This window comes from Carya illinoinensis, chromosome 10 (genome assembly GCF_018687715.1).
Source record: "Carya illinoinensis cultivar Pawnee chromosome 10, C.illinoinensisPawnee_v1, whole genome shotgun sequence".
In the NCBI taxonomy this organism is placed as follows: Eukaryota; Viridiplantae; Streptophyta; class Magnoliopsida; order Fagales; family Juglandaceae; genus Carya; species Carya illinoinensis.
In genome coordinates, this window is record NC_056761.1 from 24,561,989 (window position 1) to 24,567,887 (window position 5,899).

Genomic DNA, 5,899 nt, shown 5'->3' on the forward strand with positions numbered 1-5,899 from the left:
CTGCACTTGGGACAGCATTTGTGCTGCTCGTTTTGGAGCGAGTCAATGTACGTGTTAGATAGCAACCTACATGCATACACAACCTCATGTCATTCCTCATCTAGTGCATAAGCAACTAAAACCAAAAACTACAGACTACACTTCACTTAGACACACTCTCCTAATATCCGTTCTTCTATGTCTTCCTTATCACATTTCCTCTTTTTGGGACCCACGCAAGTCACCTTTTCGAAAGTCAACGTTCTACTTAAGGTCTTATCTTTTAAAGTGAACCTCCATGATTCACCTTTGAGTTAAGACACTAGTACCTTCATCTTACTCTTCCTATCAACCACATCCCTATGCATAACTTGAACCGACCAAGTCATGCATCCCAATCCTAGCCCATACACACGCTACTTCCTTCCTACATCCTAGCCCACACTTCATCCTCATTCCCATCCATGTATGCCACACAATTTTAAGCAAACTTTGAGGCTTAAACATTGTGTACCCATGCTTAGGACAAATTACCCTTTAAATATGGTAGATCCATCTAACATGTGTCCAACCAGATTACACATGTACCTTAATCTCTTTTTATCCCCTAAGATCAACATATAGTCCCTTTGATCACTTGCTTGTGCAGACAAGCTCCATACTCTGATACCAACTTTCTCTTAAACCTGGCTAGTATGACTCTTCATGCTACCCGTCCCACTTGACAGTTCATCCCAACACTTACACAACAAGACTCCATTCACAACTACACCTGACGTCACATCACGTAACTCGAGACTACTCCCAAGCTATACAGTGACCTTGTCACACCACCTGGCCTCTTGATATGTCACTTCTACGCCAGCTCCTCACTCATCATGAGCATGACTTCCCACTTGGCCATGTCACTTCATGACATTCCCCCGTCATGCTCCCACTTCGTCACTGTTATGCCACTCCGTCACTTCACACGCACAACAACCATCACACTAATATATAGTGACACCCGTCACTTTGACCACATGGTCACATCACAATTAATCTAGAACACTGTTCCATAGTTCCTGATACTACACATCATGCTCTATACTTCTCCACTATGCAACCATCCCAACCTTCGTGACACGCCATCCAGTGCATCACGACTTTACCATATGAAGCACACTCCACATGTACTCCCTTCACAACAGACTATGTCATACATCACCACAATGACACACACTTCACAACCACCATTACAGTACAGTCCACAAAAACATACTACACTTTACAATTAACTTAAATAACGAGGGAAAGAGAGTTATACTGTCGTTGGGATTAACCTGTGGTTTTCTCACTACCTAGCACAACCAGTGGCGTCGCAAGCCACTAGCTTGGGCAGTAGCAGTCACCGTCATGACCTTAGAATGAGCTATCTCGGGGACCGAATCTAGGGTTTCAGCTACTAGATCTTAGCTTTGGCAGGTTTAACGTAACTGTAAAGGATGGCCAACATAGTGGGTAGTTCATGGGTGAAGGCTAACACTGTGTACAGTGGCGATTAGCCACATACAGTGGTTGTTTTGGCTATTGGAGGTTGCTTGAGGTGCGGATCTGAGTGACGGAGGGTTGGGTCATGGTCTTGGGATGTTGGCCTCGTGGTGGTGCCAAGATAGCACCCAATGGAGCACGGTGGCGATGGTGTGGTAGAGGTCGTTGTTGCGCCTAAACTTTGACTCAAATTAATGAACCAAAAATTTAGTGCAGTTTTACCTGCAAGTATACAGGTGTTGTAGTATCTTACAGGATTGAATCCACAGGGATTGACTTTTATGATAAAGAAAATAAATTCAGACAATGAAACGAAATTACTAAAAGAAACGTACAATCGAATATAAAGATGAAGATTTATAAAATAAATGAATCAAACTAAAATGATAAAATGAATTGATATAGAGAAAGACTAAGGTTTCGAGAATCCGTCTAATAATTTATGATATTGTTTCCGATCAATTTATTTTAATTAAACTAGAATAATGATTCCATTTAATTGGAAGATTTAGCATTTAAGATCAAGAAAAATAGTCGCTTATGATTGAGCGTGAATGATTGATGATTAAAACATTCACAAATCTATTTGAATATAATAGGGATTCCTCAAGCATTCACTGTATTCAGAAATCACAATGAATCAAGATAAATATATAGATAATCAAAATATCCAATAATAAAATCCTTCAATCTATCAAGCTCACAGAATAAATTTTATGTGGATTCGAAAATAATATTTAAATCATTAAACTTCACTTCTAACCTTAGTATGAAAATTTAGCCAAACATATTTATTACAAGTACTATAGAAATTACATAAATATTCTTCATTAGAAAACTAAAATAAAACACAAGAAATACTAAGAAACAACTTAGAAGCAACAAAATCTGAAACTCAGCTGATGTCGAGAGAATAAAACCCATGCCGTCGTTGAACTGCAAAAAACAGAAATTGAAACTAAAAGAAATTCATCAAGAAGAAGCTGCAGTCCCCCATGTCTCTTGCAAATTAAAACTCCAACCGACTTACACTCCTCCTCTCACGTCAACTCCAACGTCCCACCTTCTATCTCCAACGTGTCCCTCTCTACTCCCACGAAAATCAATCCCAGCCAACCCTTTAAGTCACCACCGACTTACCTCAACTCTCCCCCTCCAACCAAATGACCGACTCACCTATTAATCACATCCCCCTTTACGTAATACATGACCACCGACTGCTTTCTTTCACTCACCCAATCAAGACTCTCTCTCCATCTCTCAACTCCCCACATCCCTACACGTCCCCGAAAAATAAACCCACCTTTGTCCCTTTCTATAGACTTCCACGTCCAACTCTAAAGTGTCCCTCTCTACAAGTCAAGCACGGCACCTCCCCTGCAAGAAAATTCAAAGCAGCCTGATTCTCTAATCCAACGTTCCACTCTCCTCTATCCAAGTCAAGCACGGAACCTACTTCTTTTATCCTCCTCTCTACAGACCGACACTCCTCTTCTCAGCTCCCTCTGCCTCCAATCAAATTAATCCAGCCGACTCTAATGTACGTCCCCTCTCTACTTACCATCTCTACTGTACGTCCACCCTTTTCTCCTTTTTTTTTTTAAAGTGAACAATATATATACATATATATAGCCGCCTCAAGCCAGACGTGAAGTCGGTTCCACACTGAATTCATTCTTTTTATTCCAGCTGACTCACCTTCTAATCCCAATAAATCCAGCACCGACTTCTTCAATCTTTCCCCACCTCACGTCCCTCTCTACCTTTACTCACCTGCCAATCCCCCAATAAAACAAGGAATATCAAATTAAAAAGCTGAAGGGATCATGTTGGATCCACCGAAAATATCCTTTCTTTTCACCACCTTCGCCATAATTCAGCCCTTAATGTTGCACCACTGAAAATTCTCAAGCCTCCATGATTTTCGTTCAACCATAAAGATCACATGCATCTTGAATAGTTAAAGGAAGAAAATAACCACCGAAAGTTATTTATCATTCTTCATTTTGTATACTTTTCAGTTGTACAAGTACACCGCCTCCTTTCTTCTCTTCATTCCTCTCAATTAGTATGCACTTTTGGTCAAAAGTTCCAACCGGATCCCATTTGAATTTTATTTAAGCTGAAAATAAGAAGAAAGAAATAACACTCAAAAATAAATTAAAAGAAAAATAGATTATCCAAAAATAGACTATATATGTGAGGAAATATTGTCCCATTAAATCATAGTTATAAAATTAAGTATAAACATGATATCAATCAATTAAAAATCATAACTCGTATTTATGCTTATTAACCATTTTTCCATCTAAAACCAATAATAGTGTCACGAAGAATTTAAAATATATTGGTTTTAAATAGCTAAAACATGCAATATTTCAGCTCAATCAGTCATGCATGGCCTAACTGAGAAATGGAGAGGGAGAGTTGGGGGAGCTTGGATGGGCATGGAGGTAGTTGAGGGGTGTCGTGGAGGTAAGTGGTGGCGTCTAGGAGGCAGTGGGTGGCACCGTGGTAGTGGATTTGGGTCGTGCATGAGAGATAGCCCACGAGAGAAAGGGCTTGCGTGAGGGCTGGATCGGGCTATGGTGGCTGGGTTTGGTGGAAGGTGAGGTAGCAGGTGAGAGGAGCTCGATGCGTGGCATGAAGGTGGCTTATGGCAGGTTTGGCAAAGGTGAGAGGGAGAGAAACCCGTGGGTTTTGGGCTAGGCTAATGTAGGAGGAGAGAAAGGGACTCGCATGGGGAGAAACTCGGCGTGGAGGGGTGGTCGCGGCTGTGGCTACGATAGCAGCATGGGGCTGGGCTGAAGAAGCAAATCGGGTAGGGGGAGGGGGCTACATACGCATGAGAGAGAGAGAGAGAGAGAGAGAGAGAGAGAGAGAGAGAGAGAGAGAGAGAGAGAGAGAGAGAGAGAGTGGGGAAAAATGGAATGGGCATGGGTATTTAATCTAGGCCATCCATCTAAGATCCCTAAGCTAGATCCAACGGTGAGAATTAAACATAGGATTAAACTAACTTAAAATAGATAAATAAAGATATACATACACTAATACTAATTTAAAATCAACTTTAGCTTATAAAAATAATAATCTTTCATCATTAAATAAATGATGAACTTTTACTAAATATCTTTAAGAGACTAAAGCCATCTAATTAATTAGAGTTTTCAATATAATTTAAATCCCATAATATTTTTAAATAAATAAAAGCATTTAGATAAAATGATTTTCTACAATTATAATATTTTTAGATCTCTCAAAAATATTATAATTATCTTACTTAAATCAGGCTTAGTCCAATTACACTGGAAACATCCCATTTAAAATACACAGGGGCCTTAAAATACTGGACTCGCTTTAGAAATCACTTGATATCTTTTAAAACATGCTATAGAGGTTTGGCATGTAGAACGAGACTCATGACCATAAGAGAGAGAAAGGAGCGGGTTGTTACAATTTCACCACCAATAGATGGACTCAAAGTTGAGAATATAGAGGTAGTCAGAGAGTTTGGAGACGTATTTCTTGAGGATTTTCCAGGGTCACCTCCGAATAGGGAAGTGGAGTTTGCGATTGATCTGACACTAAGAACTACACCTATATCCAAGGCACCTTACCTCATGGCTCTAATTGAGTTAAAGGAGCTCAAGGATCAATTGTAGGAGTTATTGGAGAAGGGTTTCATAACCCCAGTGTCCCTATGGGGTGCTTCGATACTTTTCGTGAAAAAAAAAAGGATGGGTCCATGCAATTGTGTATGAACTATAGGGAATTGAATAAGGTGACCATTAAAGAAAAGCTACCCTCTACTAGGGATACATGACTTATTTAATTAGCTACAGGGAGCACAAGTCTTCTCCAAGATAGATTTGAGATCTGGATATCATCAATTGAAGATCAAGGAGACAGATGTTTAGAAAACATCTTTTCAAACACGATATGGGCATTACAAGTTCCTTGTTATGCCATTTGGTTTAACAAGTGCCCCCGTCGCTTTCATGGACCTTATGAATAGGGTATTTAATGACTATTTGAACCAGTTTGTGATAGTTTTTATCGATGATATCCTTTATTTACTCACAAAGTAACAGAGAACACGAGGGCCACTTGAGAATTATCCTTATGACACTAAGAGAGAAGCTATATGCAGAACTCAAGAAATGCGAGTTCTAGTTACAAGAGATCGCCTTCTTAGGACATGTGCTGTCAGCAAAAGGAATTTCAATGCACCCAACAAAGATGGAGGCAATGGTGAAATGGGCCAAGCCAAGGAATGTTAATGAGGTATGACGTTTCTTAGGCCTTGTTGGTTATTATAGAAGGATTGTAGAAGGATTTTTTACTATAGTAGTACCAATGACGACATTAACAAGAAAGAATGAGAAGTTTT